The sequence below is a fragment of the Hemiscyllium ocellatum genome, chromosome 27, assembly GCF_020745735.1.
Source record: "Hemiscyllium ocellatum isolate sHemOce1 chromosome 27, sHemOce1.pat.X.cur, whole genome shotgun sequence".
Taxonomy (NCBI): domain Eukaryota; kingdom Metazoa; phylum Chordata; class Chondrichthyes; order Orectolobiformes; family Hemiscylliidae; genus Hemiscyllium; species Hemiscyllium ocellatum.
Window position 1 is genome coordinate 7273121 of NC_083427.1, and position 20429 is coordinate 7293549.

Below are 20429 nucleotides of genomic sequence, written 5' to 3' on the forward strand. Positions count from 1 at the left end.
TGGTCCTTTTGATGCGGGGGCGTGTGGAAAAGGTCCGCGTGCGGGTTGCTGATTGGTCACTTGGGATGGGGGGGGCGGGGGCAGACTCGAATGCGGGTCGGTGATTGGTCCGTTTAAACAATGTGTTGCTGGGAGAGCGCAGCAGGTAAAGGAGAGTGTGTCCATCAGGCTCAGAGAAAGGGGAGTGAGGAGGGACATGGGCGGGGGGGAGATGGAGATGGAGATGGAGATGGAGATGGAGATGGAGATGGAGATGGAGATGGAGATGGAGATGGAGATGTGACAGGTGGAAGGGGGTCAAGGTGAGGGTGATAGGCCGGAGTGGGGGGACGGAGAGGTCAGGAAGAAGGTTGCAGGTTAGGAGGGTGGTGCTGAGTTGGAGGGAATTGACTGAGACAAGGTGGGGGGGAGGGGGACATGAGGAAACTGGAGACATCTGAGTCCATCCCGTGTGGCTGGAGGGTTCCCAGGCGGAAGATGAGGCGCTCTTCCTCCAACCGTCGTGTTGTTATGGTCTGGCGATGGAGGAGTCCAAGGACCTGCATGTCCTCGGTGGAGGTGGAGGGGGAGGTGAAGTGTTGAGCCACGGGGTGGTGGGGTTGGTTGGTCCGGGCGTCCCAGAAACGTTCCACAAGTAGGCGGCCCGTCTCCCCGATATAGAGGGGGCCACATCGGGTGCAGCGGATGCAGTAAATGGTGTGTGTGGAGGTGCAGGTGAATTTGTGGCAGATATGGAAGGATCCCTTGGGGCCTTGGAGGGAAGTAAGGAAGGAGGTGTGGGCGCAAACTTTGCATTTCTTGTGGTTGCAGAGGAAGGTGCCGGGAGTGGAGGTTGGGCTGGTGGGGGATGTGGACCTGACAAGGGAGTCGCGGAGGGAGTGGTCTTTCTGGAACACTGATAGGGGAGGGAAATGTATCTCTAGTGGTGGGGTCCGTTTGGAGGTGGCGGAAATGATGACTGATGATACGATGTATCTGGAGGTCGGTGGGGTGGTAGGTGAGGACCAGTGGGGTTCTGTCTTGGTGGTGATTGAAGGGGTTGGGTTCAAGGGTGAAGGAACGGGAAGTAGAAGAGATGCGGTGGAGAGCATCGTCAACCACGTCTGAGGGGAAATTGTGGTCTTTGAAGAAAGAGGCCATCTGGATTGTTCGGTATTGGAATTGGTCCTCCTGGGAGCAGATGAGGTGAAGGAATTGGGAATATGGGATGGTGTTTTTACAGGGGGCAGGGTGGGAGGAGGTGTAGTCTCGGTAGCTGTGGGCGTCGGTCAGTTTATGGTATACGTTTGTGTTGAGTCCAGGTAAATTTGAGGTCAGGGTGGAAGGTGTCAGTAAAGTGGATGAACTGTTCAACCTCCTCGTGGGAGCACGAGGTAGCGCCGATACAGTCATCAATGTAGCGGAGGAAAAGGTGGGGGGTGGTGCTCGTGTATAAACGCCATCCCATATTCCTAATTCTTTCCCCCTCACTTCCCTCCAAGGCCCCAAGGGATCCTTCAATATCTATCAGATTCAGCACTGCCTTCTTGACCTGCAATCTTCTTCCTGACCTCTCCGCCCCCACCCCCTCTCTGGCCTATCACCCTCACCTTAACCTCCTTCCACCTATTGCGTTCCCAACGCCCCTCCCCGAAGTCCCTCCTCTCTTCCTTTTACCTTGGCCTGCTTGGCAAACCCTCCTCATTCCCGAAGAAGGGCTTATGCCTGAAACGTCAATTCTCCTGCTGCTTTGATGCTGCCTGACCTGCTGTGCTTTTCCAGCAACACATACCAGCATCTGCAGTCCTCACTTTCTCCCTGTTTGTCTGTTGGCGACTTGGGGAGGTGGGCCAGGTGTACGAGCAGGTTGCTGATTGGTCCGTCGGCGGTGGCTCAGTGGTTAGCGGCGTTGTCTTACAGGGTAAGGGTCCCGGGTTCGATTCCAGCCTCGGGCGACTGTCTGTGTGGAGTTTGCACATTCTCCCTCTGTGTCTGCGTGGGTTTTCTCTGGTCCAAGGTATGCTGTTCAGGGACTGCACATAGTGTTCAGAGATGTGTAGGTTGGGTGCATTGATTAGGTGTGAATGTAGGGTAGGGGAATTGGTCTGGATGGATATGCTTTGGAGGTCCAGTGTGGATTTGTTGGCCCAAAGGGTCACACAGTAGGGATTGTGTAATAAAACAGCTGCAGATGCTGCAAATCAGAAATAGAAGTTGCAGGAAAAATTCAGCATCTGTCAAAATGTAAGAAACATTAACTCTGACTTGTCTTCACAGATGCTGCGAGACCCTGCTGAGCTTTTCCATCAGCATTTCAAATGTGCGCTGGGCCTGGATAAGCACATCAGCTGGCCTCGGGCCTGGATGAGCACCTTTACTGTCCCGAGGCAGACGTTATCTGGACGCACAAACTGATGTAGACGCTTGTGTTCCTATGTGAAGAAGGAAAAATAAAAGGTTAGTGATGGCAAAGGTTGGTCCCCCTCCAGCCAAAAACAGGGCAAGGGATCAGGAACAGAGATGGCAGGTCATTTAAGTACATACCTTGATTCCCTCCTCAGAAAGGAGGATGCAAGTAAAAGTATTGAGGAACATTGTATATAGTGAGAGGAGGAATCAGATTGAAATTAGTATGGGGGAGAAATATGATGATGGGGAAGCTAATGGGATTAAAGGCAGATGAATCCCCGGTTTCAAAACTCTCAACCCCCCCCCCCCCCCCCCCCCAAAAGCATTTAAGAAAGTGACCTTAACCACCAACGCACCCGACATATTTATCTTTCACCATTCTGACTGTGGAACATTTTCCTTTGGACTGGAAGGTAATTAATGTCCCTGCGCTATTTTAAAAGGGGAGGAAGGAGAAGCGGGGAATTATCGGCTATTGAACTTGACATCAGTATCGCTAAAAATTCTAAAAGATTTAATCACGCAGCAGTTGGGAAACAGTGGCAGGATTGGACAGAGTCAGCATAGGATTACAAAAGCAAAGCCATGCTTCACAAACATACTGGAACAGTTCAAGAATGCATAATTTTTTGAGGTGCAGGAGTAGGCCATTCTGCCCTTCAAGCCTGACCCACCATTCATTATGATCATGGCTGATCATCCTTAATCAGTATCCTGTTCCTGCCTTATCTCCATACCCCTTGATTCCACTGTCCTTGAGAACTCTATCCAACTCTTTCTTAAACCAATCCAGAGACTGGGCCTCCACTGCCCTCTGGGGCAGAGCATTCCACACACCCACCACTCTCTGGGTGAAGAAATTTCTCCTCATCTTTGTCCTAAATGGCCTGTCCCTTATTTTTAAGCTGTGTTCTCTGGTTTCGAACTCGCCCATCAACGGAAACATGTTTCCTGCTTCCAGAGCGTCCAATCTTTTAATAACCTTATACGTCTCAATCAGATCCCCTCTCAGTCTTCTAAACTCAAGGGTACACAAGCCCAGTCGCTCCAATCGCAAACCACTGGCATGATGGCTCAGTGGTAAGCACTGTTGCCTCACAGCACCAGGGTCCCAGGTTTGATTTTAGCCTCTGGTGAATGTCTGTGTGGAGTTTGCACATTCTACCCGTGTTTGCGTGGGTTTCTTAGATTAGATTACTTAGTGTGGAAACAGCCCCTTCGGCCCAACAAGTCCACACCGACCTGCCGAAGAGTATACCACCCAGACCCATACTCCTACATTTACTCCTTCACCTAACACTACGGGCAATTTAGCATGGCCAATTCACCTAACCTGCACAATTTTTTTGGATTGTGGAAGGAAACCAGAGCACCCGGAGGAAACCCACGCACACACAGGGAGAATGTGCAAGTTCAAAACAGTCGCCTGAGGCGGAAATTGAACCCGGGTCTCTGGCGCTGTGAGGCAGCAGTGTTAACCACTGTGCCGCCCCAAACCGTGCCGGTTTCCTCCAGGTGCTCTGGTTTCCTCCCACAATCCAAAGATGTGCAGGTTAGGTGAATTGTCCATGCTAAATTGCCCATAGTGCTAGGTGCATTAGTCAGAGGGAAATGGGTCTGGGTGGGTTGCTGTTCAGAGGGTCGGGGTGGACTGGTTGGTCCGAAGGGCCTGTTTCCACACTGTAGGGAATCTAATGTAATATCATCTTTCAACATAAGATAGTCCTGCCATTCCAGGAATTGACCTCATGAACCTATGCTGCACTTCCTCAATAGCCAGAATGTCGTTCCTCAAATTTGGAGACCAGAACTGCACACAATACTCCAGGTGTGGTCTCACCAGGGCCCTGTACAGCTGCAGAAGAACCTCTTTGCTTCTATACTCAATCCCTCTTGTTATGAAGGCCAGCATGCTATTAGCTTTCTTCACTACCTGCTGTACCTGCATGCTTGCCTTCATTGACTGGTGTACATGAACACTCAGATCTCATTGTACTGCCCCTTTACCTAACTTGACTCCATTGAGGTAGTAATCTGCCTTCCTGTTCTTGCCACCAAAGTGGATAACCATACATTTATCCACATTAAACTGCATCTGCCTTGCATCTGTCCACTCACCTAACCTGTCCAGGTCACCCTGTAATCTTCTAACGTCCTTCTCACATTTCACTCTGTAACCCAGCTTTGTATTATCAGCAAATTTGCTAATGTTACTATTAATACCATCTTCTATATCATTAATATATATTGTAAAAAGCTGAGGTCCCAGCACTGATCCCTGCGGTACCCCACTGGTCACTGTCTGCCATTCCGAAATGGAGCCATTTATCACTACTCTTTGTTTCCTGTCAGTCAACGAATTTTTAATCCAAGTCAGTACTTTGCTCCCAGTACCATGCGCCATAATTTTGCTCACCAACCTCCTATGTGGGACTTTATCAAAGGCTTTCTGAAAGTCCAGGTACACTATATCCAATGGATCTCCCTTGTCCATTTTCAGGGTTACATCCTCAAAAAAATTCCAGAAGATTAGTCAAGCATGATTTCCCCTTCATAAATCCATGCTGACTCTGACCTACCCTGTTACTACTATCCAGATGTGTCGTAGTTTCATCCTTTATAATAGACTCCAGCATCTTTCCCACCACTGAGGTCAGACTAACTGGTCTATAATTTCCTGCTTTCTCTCTCGCTCCTTTCTTAAAAAGTGGTACAACATTAGCCACCTTCCAAACCGCAGGAACTGATCCTGAATCTATTGAACTCTGGAAAATAATCATCAACGCATCCACGATTTCTAGAGCCACCTCCTTCAGTACCCTGGGATGTAGACCATCAGGCCCCGGGGACTTATCGGCTTTCACCTAACAGTCTCTCCAACACCATTTCCTGGCAAATATAAATTCCCTTCAGTTCAGGTCCTTCAGTCACTGTTACCTCAGGGAGATTGCTTGTGTCTTCCCCAGTGAACACAGATCTGAAGTACCAATTCAACTCTTCTGCCATTTCTTTGTTCCCTGTAATATATTCCCCTGTTTCTGTCTTCAAGGGCCCAATTTTAGTCTTAACCAGTTGTTTCCCTTTCACATACTTAAAAAAGCTTTTACTATCCCCCTTTATATTTTTGGCCAGTTTACCTTCGTACTTCATTTTTTCTCTGCTTATTTCCTTCTTAGTAATCCTCTGTTTTTTAAAAGCTTCCCAGTCCTCCGTTTTCCCACTTATCCCTGCTATGTTATACTTTTTCTCTTTGACTTTATATGTTTCTTAACATCCCTCGTCAGCCACGGCCACCCATGCCTCCTCATAGGATCTTTCTTCCTTGTTGTGGTCCTGTTCGCCGAGCTGGGAATTTGTGTTGCAGACGTTTTGTCCCCTGTCTAGGTGACATCCTCAGTGCTTAGGAGCCTCCTGTGAAGCGCTTCTGTGATCTTTCCTCTGGCATTTGTAGTGGTTTGAATCTGTCGCTTCCGGTTGTCAGTTCCAGTTGTCCGTTGCAGTGGCCGGTATATTGGGTCCAGGTCGATGTGTTTGTTGATAGAATCTGTGGATGAGTGCCATGCCTCTAGGAATTCCCTGGCTGTTCTCTGTTTGTTTGGCTTGCCCTACAATAGTAGTGTTGTCCCAGTCGAATTCATGTTGCTTGCCATCTGCGTGTGTGGCTACTAAGGATAGCTGGTCGTGTCGTTTCGTGGCTAGTTGGTGTTCATGGATGCAGATCGTTAGCTGTCTTCCTGTTTGTCCTATGTAGTGTTTTGTGCAGTCCTTGCATGGGATTTTGTACACTACTGTTATCAGACAAGCCAAACGGAGAACAACCAGGGAATTCCTAGAGGCATGGGACTCATCCACAGATTCAATCAATAGGCACATCGACCTTGGCCCAATATACCGACCACTGCAACAGACAGCTGGGACTGACAACCGGAAGCAGCAGGTTCAAACCACTACAAATGCAGGAGGAAAGATCACAGGAGCGCTTCACAGGAGGCTCCCAAGCACTGAGGATGTCACCTAGAAAGGGGACGAAACGTCTGCAACACAAATTCCCAGCTTGGCGAAAAGAACCACAACAACGAGCACCTGAGCTACTAATCTTCTCACAAAGTTTGAATCTTTCTTCCTTTTTGGAATGAACTGATCCTACATCTCCTGCATTATATCCAGAAATATCTGCCATTGTTCCTCCACTGTCATCCCTGCTAAGGTATTGCACCATTGAACTTTGGCTATTAGTTGGGCTATTCAGTAAGGATGAACCAGTTTACTTGGATATGGTTTGAGTTTACTTTGAATTTAGAAGGCTTTCGATAAGATAACACCAAAATGATTAGCATGTAAAATACATGGGATTGGGGTAGTGCACTGACATGGATAGAGAACTCCTTGGCAGACAGGAACATAGAACGGTGTACCGCACATGAATACACTGTTTGGTTGAACGTGTTAAACTAATCCTCTCTGCCTGCCCATGGTTGGTATCCCTCCATTCCTTGCTTGTTTGTGTGCTTATCTAAAAGTTCCTTAAACGCCCTTATTGTACCTGCCTCCACTACTCCCCCTGGCAGTGCATTACAAACTTAACATCATAATTTTGGAGATGTCTGTGTTGGACTGGGGTGGACAAAGTTAAAAATCTCAACACCAGGTTATTGTCCAACAGCTTTAATTGGAAGCACTAGCTTTCGGAACGACGCTCCTTCACACTATCACCTAATGAAGGAGCATTGCTCTGAAAACTAGTGCTTCAGATTCAACCTGTTGGACTATAAGCTGGTGTTGTGATTTTAAACATAACATCATGTGTGGGGAAAAAAACCTTGCCCCTCACATCTGCTTTGAACATTCTGCCTCTCTCTTTAATTGCATATCCTCTAGTATGACATTTCAACTCTGGGGAAGATATTCTGCCAACTCTATGTATACCTGTCATAATTTCATAGAAGTCTATCAGGTCTCCCCTCAGCCTCTGCTGCTCCAGATAAAACAACCCTAGTTTGTCCAAGCTCTCCTTTTATAGCCCATACCCCCCTAAACTAGGCAGCATCCAGGTAAACCTCTAATACATGCTTTCCAAAGTTTCCATATCCTTCCAGTCATGTGGTGACTAAAATTGAATGCAGTTCTCTAAGTGCGGCCTAACCAAACTTTTATAAAGCTGAAACATCACTTCTTAACCTTCTACTCAAGGGTTAGGGATAAATGTTTCTTTTCCTGAGTGACTGGCACTGACTAAGAGGATACCAGAGAAATCAGTACTTGGACCCCAGTTATTCACAATTTGCCCATACAATGGCGTTAAGAGATCTGTTTTATCCAATTTTTATTTTTGAAGAGAGATTCTGAGCCATCGAATCATACAGCATGAAAACAGATCCTTTGATCCAACCTGTTTAGATTACTTAATGTGGAAACAGATCCACACTGAGGCACACCCACCCAGACCCATTCCCCTACATTTACCCCTTCACCTAACACCATGGGCAATTTACCATGGCCAGTTCAACTAACCTGCACATTTTTTTTGGACTGTGGGAGGAAACCCACGCAGACACTGGGAGAACGTGCAAACCCCACACAGCCTGAGGCAGGAATTGAACCCGGGTTTCTCCTGCTGTGAGGCAGCAGTGCTAACCACTGTGCCACTGTCCCTATCCTACACTTCATCGAATTCCAGAGTCTTGAGTGTTCCTTATTTATTTGCTCAGCTATCTGTGGCTGTTCTTTCTGGAATTTCTCCACCTTTAGAGATTCCATAAAACCACTTGCTTCTCCAAGCTTTCAGTCACTTGCCCTAGTATCTGTTCACTTGTCTTGGTGACCATAATCCCACAGTAAATTAGTACCACCTGCTTGCACTTGGCCAGTGTCCTTCCAACCATTTTTTTATTCATGTACTTACCTAATCACTTATTCAAACGCTGTAACTGTACTTGCATCCACCACTTCCTCTGCTCATTCCACACACAAACCATTCTGTCTGAAAAAAGATTTCCCCCTCCTGCCTTTTTTTTAATCTTTCTCCTCTTACCTTAATAATATATCCCTTGTTCTTGTAATTCCCGAACCTACGGAAAAGACACCTGCCATTCATCTTGCCTGTACGCCTCATGACTGTATAAACCTCTGTAAGGTCACTCCTCGACCTCCTACATTCCAGTGAAAAGGTCCCAGCATATGCAGCCTCTCGTTGTAACTCAAGCCCTCTGTTCCTGACAACACCCTGGTAATGTCTTCTGAATCCTCTCCAGCCTAATGTCTTTTATAATAACAAGGTGACCAGAACTGTACACAACTCCAGAAGAGGCCTCATCAACATCCTGTATAACCACAACAAAACGTCCCAACTCCTATATCTGGGCAATGAAGGCAAGCATGCAGAAAGCCTTCTTAATAACCCTACGTGATCCAAATTGTGTTACAGCCCTAGCCTCTCCTTTTTAATTATATAAGTCCTTGTTTGTTTTACCAAAATACAATCCCTTGTTCTTATCTAAATTAACCTCCATCTGCCACTCTTCAGCCCAATGGATCAAGGTTTCTTTGTAATCGTAGATAATGTTCTTCACTGTCTGCTATACCAACAATCTTGGTATCATCTACAAACGTACTAACCGTTCCTTCTCTCGTCTCATCTAGATCATTTATATAAATAACAAACAAAAACGGAGGATGAACCAGAGAATACACACGCATCGAATTCAGAGAGTGACGGTCACGTGCTCATCATAAGCGACCCCATTCCAGTCACTTTCCAAAGCTGGTAAGAGTTGGAGATTTACAGGATCTTATTTGTGCCATTTTACCAAAATCCAGAAGCATTTGTTGGGTGGGGAGGGGAAATGGATATTATCAAGGACAAGTTAGATTAGATTAGATTCCCTACAGTATGGAAACAGGCTCTTCAGCCCAACCAGTCCACACCGACCCTCCGAAGAGTAACCCACCCAGACCTATTTCCCTCTGACTCATGCACCTAACGCTATGTGCAATTTAGCTTGGCCAATTCACCGAACCTGCACATCTTTGGACTGTGGGAGGAAGCCCACCGAGACAGTTGTCCAAGGCTGTAATCGAACCTGGGACCCTGGTGCTGTGAGGCAGCAGTGCTAACCACTGAAGGACCATGATTAAGGTATAAAGGATAAATATTAGAATTTACCTGACAGGATTGGATAAAGATCACTGGGCGGGGACTGTTGTGAAGTATCAGTATTATCATGGGCCAGTTGGTTAAATGTCCTCTTTCTTGTATCAAGTACTTGAAATATGGAAACGATGATGACAGAGGATTTCTTTTGAAGTTTAATTCTGATGAAATCAGAAAAATGTTCTTTTCTGAAGATGCGTACAAAAGCAACTCACAATAGATAGAGCCATTAAGGAAACAAAGTTCCACAAATGTGACAATATGGTCACTTTAAAAAGGTTATTTTGCCCTAGTGTTTTTTTTTCTGTGAGGTATAAAGGCGGAGGTGTCAAAATGTCTACTTTAACAATGACAGGGGAGTGACTAGTCTTTTAGATTAGATTATCTACAGTTTGGCCCAAGTCCACACCAACCCTCTGAAGAGTAACCCACCCAGACCCACTCCCCTCACCTATATCTCCCTTGAGTAATGCACCTCATGCTATGGGACAATTTTAGCATGGCTAATTCACCCGAACCTGTACATCTTTGGGCTGTGGGAGGAAACCAGAGCACCCGGAGGAAACTCGCGCAGACACAGGGACAATGCAAACTCCATGCAGACAGTCACCCGTGGTGGGAATCGAACCCAGGACCCTGGCGCTGTGAGGCAGCAGTGCCACCCCAGTTCAGGTGTGTGTTTTTTTCTCTCTCTAGTTTGGTTTAAGTTGTCACAGTCACAGAAAGTGCTGCAGTGCCAAGAGGTTCCATACTTCAGCAGCTGATTGCTGGGCAGCTTTTCTCCCTGAAATCTCTCCTGCCTGGAAGCACCTGTGTTCGAATATATCTTTTGTCAAGGGCTGTATTTGTGGGATGTTATGGAAATTGGAACAGCACCTTAGTTAAGGTTTGTTTGTGTTGGAGAGGGATTGAGTTTCCTGAGCCATGAGGTCATGTTGCAGCTGAACAAAACTGAGTAAAGAGCCTACCTCTAATATCTGTCCTATATCTATCACCCCTCAATTTAAAGCTATGTCCCCCCGTGCTAGCCATCACCAGCTGAGGAAAAAGGCTCTCACTGTCCACGCTATCTAATCCTCTGTTCATCTTGTATGAAGAATGTGATTAATGTCTAAATCCCTTCTCACAGCAAGAGGTGATGAACAGTTTCTCTCCCAAACGAATGTACTTGTGTCTCAGCAGGATTAATAATTTAGGGAAACCCTTCCCATACTCAGGTCACGTGAATTGTTTCATCTGAGTGTGGAAGTGCTTGTGTTTTCGCAGGTTAGGTGGCTGAGTGAATACCCATCCACAGTCAGAGAATCTGAATGTTTCCTCACTGTGAACGTGCTGGTGTACAGCAAGGTGAGGTGACCTCCTGAGCCAAGGCGCACAGTGAGAGTGCTTAGAATCCTAGACTCCCTACAGTGTGGAAACACTTTGTCCCAATGAATCCACACCGATCCTCCAAAGGGTATCCCACCCAAACCATTCCCCTACCCTATTACTCTACATTTCCCCATGACTAATGCACCTAACTAACCTCCATATCCTGAATGGTATGGGGCAATTTAGCATGACCAATTCACCCTGATGTTCACATCTTTTGACTGTGGGAGGAAACCGCATTCTCTCCATGGGGAGAAGGTGCAAATTCCACACAGACAACCGCCTGAGGCTGGAATCAAACCCAGGTCCCTAGTGCTGAGGGAGCAGCACTAAGCACTGGGCCACCACACTGCCCCAAACAAATCAAATTTCCTCTACCTGTCTTAGCAGGATTCGAACTTAGGTCCCCAGGACATCAGCTGAGGTTCTGGATCAAGTCTCCAGTGATAATTCCACTAGTCCATCACCTTTCCATCCTGAACGTGCTCTCATCAGGGCTGAGTTATTGGTGATGTATTGGAACATTGAAAGTAGTTGCTGCATTCAAGACAATTATAAACTCTTTCATCAGCGTCAACTCATTGGTTTTTCAACAGGTCAGGGGGTCTGAGCCACTGCTTCCCACAGCTGGTCTCTCCTGTATAAGTCTGTGACTGAGTTTTCACCTGAGATGGATATCTGAGTCCCTCCTCACATTCCCACACTTCCACTGTTTTTCCCTACAGTGACTGCATTTATGTTTTGATCGGCGAGATGATTGGTTGAACCCTTGTCCTTGGAGAACACGTATGAGGTTTCTCTATACTGTTTCTTCCATGTAGGGTGGCTCAGTGGGTACGCACTGCAGCCTCTCAGCACCAGAAACCCAGGTTCAATTCTACCCTCTGGTGGCCATTTGTGTGGAGTTTGCAAATTCTCTCAGTGGGTTTCCTCCAGGTGCTCCGGTTCACTCCCACAGTCCAAAGGCATGCAGGTTAGGTGGACCGGCCGTGCTACATTGCCCGTACTGTCCAGGGATGGGCAGGTTAGGTGGGTTAGCCACAGGAAAATGCAGGATTACAGCATAGAGTAGGGGTGAGTCTGGATGGGGTGCTGTTTGGAGGATTGGTGTGGACTCAATAGGCTGAATGTTTATAACAGATTCTGGGCGGCACGGTGGCTCAGTGGTTAGCACTGCTGCCTCACAGCACCAGGGTCCCGGGTTCAATTCCAGCCTCGGGTGACTGTGTGGAGTTTGCACATTCTCTGTTTGCTCTGGTTTCCTCCCACAGTCCAAAGATGTGCAGGTCTGTGAATTGTCCATGCTAAATTGCCTGTGGTGTTAGGTGCATTTGTCAGAGGGAAATGGGCCTGGGTGGGTTACTCTTCGGAGGGTTGGTGTGGGCCGAAGGACCTGTTTCCACACTGTTGGGAATCTAATGTTTTCCCAAGCTGACTGGATTTGCTTACCTGCTTATTCTCGCCATCATATTTAGAATGTGAGTGGTGCATTCACAGTTTTCCAACCCTCTGGGTAATTTCCAAAATCTAAGGGCACAGGAAGGTTATTGCCAGTGCATCCACTAAGTCTGTAGCTCCTTCCCGCAATATCCAGGGATGCAGCCCATCATTTTCAGGTGACCTATTTATCTTTCAGCCCCAATCAATTCTCTAGTACTTGTGCATCCTCTGCCATTCACTTCTTTCCCATTATTATTTCATCAGCCTCATTCTCTAAGCATCCTATGTTCACTTTGCATTCTCTCTTTTGTGGGGTGTAGGTTTGCTCACTGAGCTGTAGGTTTGATGTCCAGACGTTTCGTTACCTGGCTAGGTAACATCAGCAGTGGCGAGCTCCACTTGAAGCGAAGCTGTTGTCTCCTGCTTTCTATTTATATGTTCCTGGGGTTTGTGGTGATGTCATTTCCTGTTCGTTTTCTGTGGAGTTGATAGACGGCATCTAGATCTATGCGTTTGTTTATGGTGTTGTGATTGGAGTGCAGGCCTCTAGGAGTTCTCTGGCATGTCTTTGCTTAGCCTGTCCCAGGATCGATGTATTGTCCCAGTTGAATTGGTGATTTTTTTCGTCCGTGTGTAGGGCTACGAGGGAGAGGGTCGTGTCTTTTTGTGGCTAGCTGGTGTTTGTGTATCCTGGTGGCTAACTTTCTTCCTGTTTGTCCTACGTAGTGTTTGTGGCAGTCCTTGCGTGGAATTTTGTAGATGGTTTTTTTTCCGTGGGTTGTACTGGGTCTTTTAAGTTTGTTAATCTTGGTTTGAGTGTTGGTGGGTTTGTGTGCTACTAGGATTCCGAGGGGTCTTAGTAGTCTGGCTGTCATTTCTGAAACTTTTTTGATGTATGGTAAGGTGGTAAGGGTTTCTGGCTGTGTTTGGTCTGCTTATCATGTTTGTTCTTGAGGAATCTGCGGACTGTATTTTTTGAGTATCCGTTCTTCTTGAATACGTTGTATAGACGGTTCTCCTCTGTTTTCCGAAGTTCATCTGTGCTGCGGTGTGATGTGGCTCGTTGGCATAGTGTTCTGATGCAGCTTTGTTTGTGTGTGTTGGGATGGTTGCTGGTGTAATTAGTGTTTGGTCAGTGTTTGTTGGTTTCTGTATACGCAGGTATAAAAAATAGAAAGCAGGAGACAACAGCTTCGCTTCAGTTGGAGGTCTCCACTGATGATGTTACCTAGCCAGGTAATGAAATGTCTGGATATCAAACCTACAGCTCAGCGAGAAAACCTACACCCTAAACCTCAACCTGAGCTACAAATCTTGCATCTCTCTTTTGTATTTTGCACCTTTAAAGAGGGTCTTGCTGGACCTCTTGATATTACTTTCTAGTTAACCCTCATTGTATATTTTCTTCCTCTAATATTCTGTGATAATCGTTAGTTCATTTTTAAAAATTTTCCTGATCCTCTGTCTTACTGCTAATCTTTGTATGTTTCTGTTTTCAATTTGATGCCATCCTTAATATCTCCTCCTGGTTAACCTGTGTTTAAACTGTAGCTAGATTAGATTCTCTACAGTATGGAAACAGGCCCTTCGGCCCAACAAGTCCACACTGACCCTCCGAAGAGTAACCCACCCAGACCCATTCCCCATATTTACCCCTGACTAATGTAGCTAACACTGTGGGCAATTTAGCATCACCAATTCGCTTAACTGGCACACCTTCGGGAGGAAACCGGAGCACCCGGAGGGAACCCACGCAGACATAGGGAGAATGTGCAAACTCCACACGGACAGTCACCGGAGGCTGGAATCAATCCCGGGTTCCTGATGCTGTGAGGCAGCAGTGCTAACCACTGAGCCACCGTGCTGCCCCAATAAGTTTGTTGTCAGTCATGGATTATTTTGTTAAATGTTTGACAATTTCACCAAGTACCTTTCCCCGCTCCATCCAACTGTCATTTGTAATTAAGTAAATTAAGATTAATTAATTATTTTAATTAATTAAGATGCAAAGCAATTGTAATCGTGAGATTCGCAACATATTGTTCATGGAAATTGTCCTAAACAAAATCTATGAAATCTTCTTTATGCCTACTTCTGTCAACTTAATGTTTCCAAGACTAAAGTCAACCATGATGAGTTAATTTGGGGTCAGCATGGTGGCCCGGTGATTAGCACTGCTGCCTCACAGCGCGAGGGACTCCAGGTTCGATTCCAGCTTCGGGGTCACTGTGTCTGTGTGGACTTTGCACATTCTCCCCTTTTATCTGCGTGGGTTTCCTCTTGGTGCTCCGGATTCCTCCCACAGTCCAAAGATGTGTAGGTTAGGGAAGTTAGTCATGCTAAATTTCCCACCGTGTTCAGGGATGTGTAGGTCTGAATGGATGGGTTGTGGGAAATGCAGGGTTATTCAGGTGGTTGGGATGCCCTAGGAATGGACTGTATGCACTCAATGGGCAGAATGACCTATTTCATCATTGTAGAGATTCTGTGAACTGCCTCTTTATATACCCTCATTCTCAGTCAACTAGACTACCCTGAAACTTGGGAGAATAATAGTGGTGTTGTCCCAGTCGAACTCATGTTGCTTGTCATCTGTGTGTGTGGCTACTAAGGATAACTGGCTGTGTCGTTTCGTGGCTAGTTGGTATTCATGGATGCGGATCATTAGCTGTCTTCCTGTTTGTCCTATGTAGTGTTTTGTGCAGTCCTTGCATGGGATTTGTACACAGCTGTTATAGGACAAGCCAAACAGAGAACAGCCAGGGAATTCCTCGAGGCATGGCACTCATCCACAGATTCAATCAATCAGCACATCGACCTGGACCCAATATACCGACCACTGCAACGGACAGCTGGAAGTGACAACCAGAAGCGGCAGAGACAAACCACTATAAATGCCGGAGGAAACATCACACAAGTGCATCACAGGAGGCTCCCAAGCACTGAGGATGTCACCTAGACAGGGACGAAACGTCTGCAACACAAATTCCCAGCTCGGCGAACAGAACCACGAGCACCTGAGCTACACATCTTCTCACAAACTTTGAGCCTTCACTATCCTACCTACCCGTAACTCTACTTTCAAGGGGCTATGAACCTGTACTCCAAGGTCTCTTTGGACCTTACCATTAAGATGTAGATTTGCTTTCCCAAAGTGCAGCACCTCACATTTATCTAAATTAAACTCCATCTGCCACTTCTCAGCCCATTGGCCCATCTGGTCCAGATCTTGTTGTAATCTGAGGTAACCCTCTTCGCTGTCGACTACACCTCCAATTTTGGTGTCATCTGCAAACTTACTAACTATCCCTCCTAAACTCAGAATCAAATCATTTTATATAAGTGCCGAAAAGCAGGAGACCCAGCATCGATCCTTGTGGCACTCCACTGGTCACAGGCCTCCAGTCTGAAAAACAATCCTCCACCACCACCCTCTGTCTTCTACCTTTGAGCCAATTCTGTATCCAAATGGTTAGTTCTCCCTGTATTCCATGAGATCTAACTTTCCTCACCAGTCTCCCATGGGGAACCTTGTTGAATGTCTTACTGAAGATCACGTCCACCACTCTGCCCTCATCAATCCAGTTTGTTGATCCTTTTAAAAAAATAATCAAGTTTGTGAGACATGATCTCCCATACTCAAAGCCATGTTGACTATCCCTAATCAGTCCTTGCCTTTCCAAATACATGTGCATCCTCTCCTTCAGGAACCTGCCCACCAAGTTCAGGCTCTCCGCTCTATAGTTCCCTGGCTTTTCCTTACCACCCTTAAACAGTGGCATGACTTTAGCCCACCTTCAGTTTTCCAGCACCATTTTTTAGTCACTCGCCATGTTCAGATATCACAGTGGTTCAGTGATTAGTGCTGCTGCCTCACAGCCCCAGGGACCCAGGTTCGATTCCAGCCTTGAGTGACAGTCTGTGTGGAGTTTGCACATTTTCCTGGTGTCCATGTGTTCGTCTGAGTGCACCAGTTTCCTCCCACAGTCCAAAGATTAGATTAGATTAGATTAGACTTACAGTGTGGAAACAGGCCCTTCGGCCCAACAAGTCCACACCGACCCGCCGAAGCGCAACCCACCCCTTACCTAACGCTACGGGCAATTTAGCTTGGCCAATTCACCTGACCCGCACATCTTTGTGACTGTGGGAGGAAACCGGAGCACCCGGAGGAAACCCACGCAGACACGGGGAGAACGTGCAAACTCCACACAGTCAGTCGCCTGAGTCGGGAATTGAACCCGGATCTACAGGCGCTGTGAGGCAGCAGTGCTAACCACTGTGCCACCGTGCCGCCCTAATGTGCAGGTCAGGGTGAATTGGCCATGCTAAATTGCCCATAGTGTTAGGTGCATTCGTCAGAGGGAAATGGATCTGGATGGGTTACTCTTTGGAGGGTCAGTGTGGACTTATTGGGCGGAAGGGGCTGTTTCCACACTGTAGGGAATTTAATCTAATCAAACAGAGAACAGGAGGACTAAAATTCACCTACGTCAGTAAGCAATAGCTATTCCCCGCCAAATGAGAATGAGAACTAGAAGCCACTCTAGTCAGTTATCCAAAGACACTGACATTATTTGATGTGTTTGTGTTGCACTGACCCACCACCCTCTGATTATATAATTGAACACTACTCTCCATTCTATCAATTTAAACCTATATCCACATACTAAATTCGTTTATACAATTCTAATATATTTTTTTTAACTGTTGTTCCAACACCGGGTAGACCCTCCTTCTTCATTTAAAACTAACAACACAGAAAAGATTTATCCTGCGTCTTGTTCTGTAAAAATCAATTGGCCAAGAACTCTTTAAAGTAATAATTAACAACTTTATTCTCTGTTATACGTTAAGAAATAATTAGCTAACCATTATTTACAATTTATTTCTCTCACCTGTCTTTTACCTTCCCTTCTACAATACTAATCCAATAAAACTCCCAATTAAGATTTACTAAGCCACACTTCTTATCTCAACTAGACAGCTGTCGGTTCTTGTCTTCGGATCTTCCTGTATCTTCTTTTTTCTCCTTCTTAGGATTTTCTGCAGTCTCTTACGTGCTAGGACGCAGCTGTTCAATTTTCCCCCGGTCTTGTACCTCAGAGTATTGGATTGTGTCATTGGCTTTTAAGGTTGTCAATATACTCAATTCAAACTTTGGAATTTGTTTTTTTTTGGTGTAAACTTAAACTGATTGGCCGGATTCAAGTTTGTTGTCTCCAATGCAACGAACTTCTCGAATTGTTCAACCCAGTGTAACATACATTGTTGTCTTATTGAGAACATTTGGTACTGTGTCCAGTAGTTATGCTTTTAACTCTCGTAAAAGTACACCTACACTACAATATATTATTATCCACAACCAAACAGTCCTGAGTGGTTGTTACAAATTTTGGTGGTCTTCGCTTGTCACTGAAAATTTGTAGGATCTCCAACGTCAGGACAAACATTTGGCAGCAGAGTACAGTGCTGTATTTGAGCTCCTGGTCCAGGGTTTGTTTGCCTCTGTCGGCTTTCCCTGTTCTTTTTTTTTCCTTTTATTACTTTCGTTCTCTTGTCTTTTAAAAAACCTTTTTTAGTGTCTTCGGCAGGGCGAGAGCAGGCTTGGACTCGCAAGCATGCACCACAGCAGCGGCAACAGGAAAGTGCGAGCCCTGCAGCGCAGAAGAGAGAGCGAGCTCAGCTATCCAAGATGGCAGGACCAGCATGGTCGGCACTTCTGCTGTAAATCAGATACAGGAAGAGAAATCGCTGGAAAAGCTCAGTGGGTCTGGCGGCATTTGTGGAGAGAAATCAGAGTTAACACTTCCTGATTTACAGCATTCGCAGTTCTTTCTGTTTTTACTTAGTGCGTGTCTTATAAATTACCAAGTTGGAGTGGTCCTGAAATCTGTCCTAAAAATCCAACTGCTTGAGGAAGATGACCCTGCCATCCAATCTACTTGTCTGTGGGAATAGATATAAACAGAGGAGAACCTGATGAAGGAAGAGGGAATTTATTTTGACCAGAATCTCTCAATCCCTCACCAGCAAGGAGGATCAGGGGAGCAGGTGTATTTGAATATCTTCAAGTTTGTTCTCAATCCCACATTGTCCTGATTTGTTCGATATCCAGGACTAGAGGAAAAGTTCCTCCATCAAATACTGGGAAGACTGGAGTCTTCAGACATCACAACAAACTGCAGGTGTTTTTATCCCCTCTCGTGGTAACTGCCTCAAGCCAGACTTTTCACAACCAAGGCAAAATATTACACCCACATCTCCCACCCATCATCGCAAGACCATCTGGTCCCACCTCCCTAACGAGAATAGAAGGTGTTAGAACTATTCAGCAGGTCAGATGGTGTCTGTAGAGGGAGAGTAAAATGTTTCGCTCACAACGACTTCCATCAGAGCTCAGGGAAAGTGAATAAATCGCAGGGTTTGAGGAGGGGAACAGGACTTGTGGATCAGAAAAAGTGGCTGTGGGATAGAGTGGATCCACCTCATTAACATCAGTAACTTTACCTCAACCTCAGTTCAACTGTTTCTGAATCTCTCATCCTTCCTTCTGTGGGCCCCTAGTCTGGTCAACACTGACACCTTTTTGTCTAACCTCCGACATTCTACCACCACAAGTGGGCGATAATCCAAACCCAAAAGTTGTTAGTCACAAGATACCCCTTTTCACCAATGATCATTTTGTCCACTGATCTACAAAGATCTCCTGCCCAAGCAACATTTCAATTTTAAAATTTGCACTCTTGCAATCCCAGAAGCAACAGACAAACCTGATGACTTCCACGTTCAAAAGCCAATGATATGATATGGTGGCTCAGTGGTTAGCACTGCTGCCTCACAGCACCAGGGACCTGGGTTCAATTCCAGCCTTGGGCAACTCTGTGTCGAGTTTGCATATTCTTTCCCCCACCCCCGTGTCTGCGTGGATTTCCTCTAGGTGTTCTGGTTTCCTCCCATAATCCAAAGATGTTTAGGTCAGGTGAATTAGCCATGCTAAGTTGCCCGTAGTGTTAGGTGCATGAGTCAGGGGTAAATGTAGTAAAAAGAAATGGGACTGGGTGGGTTAATCTTCAGAGGGTCGGTGTTAACCAAAGGGTATGTTCCCATACCGGAGGGAATCTAATATGATATCCAGGGCCCAGTGAATGCACTGAGTTCGGATCTCATGTTTAGTTTGAGCTCCCCATCTACCGATACTTCTTGTTTAATATCATGGCGTAGGAAGTTACCAAAAAAAAACTGATAGAAATTCACAACATTGCTTCCTCATGCTGAGGATGAGTCACAGAGATCTGGCAGCACAGAGAAAGGCCCTTCAGCTCATTACCTCCATGCCGATTAAACAGAACCACCTAACTGTTCCAACCCATTCCCCAACACTTGGCTATAACCTTATACAGAGAAACCTCGATTATCCGAACCAGATGTGTGAGCACTATTTTGTCTGGATAATTGATTTTAGCTTAAACATGGGAAGCCATGCTGTTCTAATACTGTGCTCTCCCAGAGAATTTCTATGAATCTGCTGTTGCAACAAACTAATTCTTTCAGTCTGCAAATCTCAGGTTAAACTGAGGAGGACTAAGTCCTTACCGTCACGTAAATGCTGTATGTGAAATCCCGGCATTAAACAAGGTCCCAGGGAGCTTCTGCGATTAGAAGAGCATTTCTCAGTTTCCTGGAGCTCAGTGTCACGATAGGAAGACAGAAGCACAGCCTCAGGCGTGCATTTACGTTCTCAGCCTTGTTTTTAATGACCCGGAAAGTGATGGCAATACCCTGCACTGTACTGTAAAACACTTACTTTTGCAAAGGGCAGTGTAATTAACCCTTAACTAAAATAAAAATCCAGTCGCTGATGCTTGAGCTGCTTGTGTTTCTTTCTCTTTGCCAGCGTTTTCATCAGTTCTTTTCTCATCAGAATACATTTGCCACTTGGATGTAACGTTTTTACGGGACCTTGAGATCTTCTTTGGATAGGCCAAAATTCGGATACTAGAGGTTCCTCTACATACCTTGGCATTGCAAGTGCCCATCTGAATACTTCTTAAGAACCAGAGGGTTTCTGCCTCTAACG

The 20429-nt window shown here is 46.0% G+C and overlaps 1 long non-coding RNA gene across 1 annotated transcript; it reads left to right on the plus strand.

Moving 5' to 3' along the window:
- The first annotated feature begins 231 nt into the window (after nucleotides 1-231).
- Nucleotides 232-20170, plus strand: LOC132828658 (uncharacterized). Its single transcript, XR_009646136.1, has 4 exons — nucleotides 232-302; nucleotides 2257-2436; nucleotides 9028-9151; nucleotides 17932-20170. It is a non-coding gene; the product is annotated as an uncharacterized LOC132828658 (long non-coding RNA).
- The last annotated feature ends 259 nt before the right edge of the window (nucleotides 20171-20429 follow it).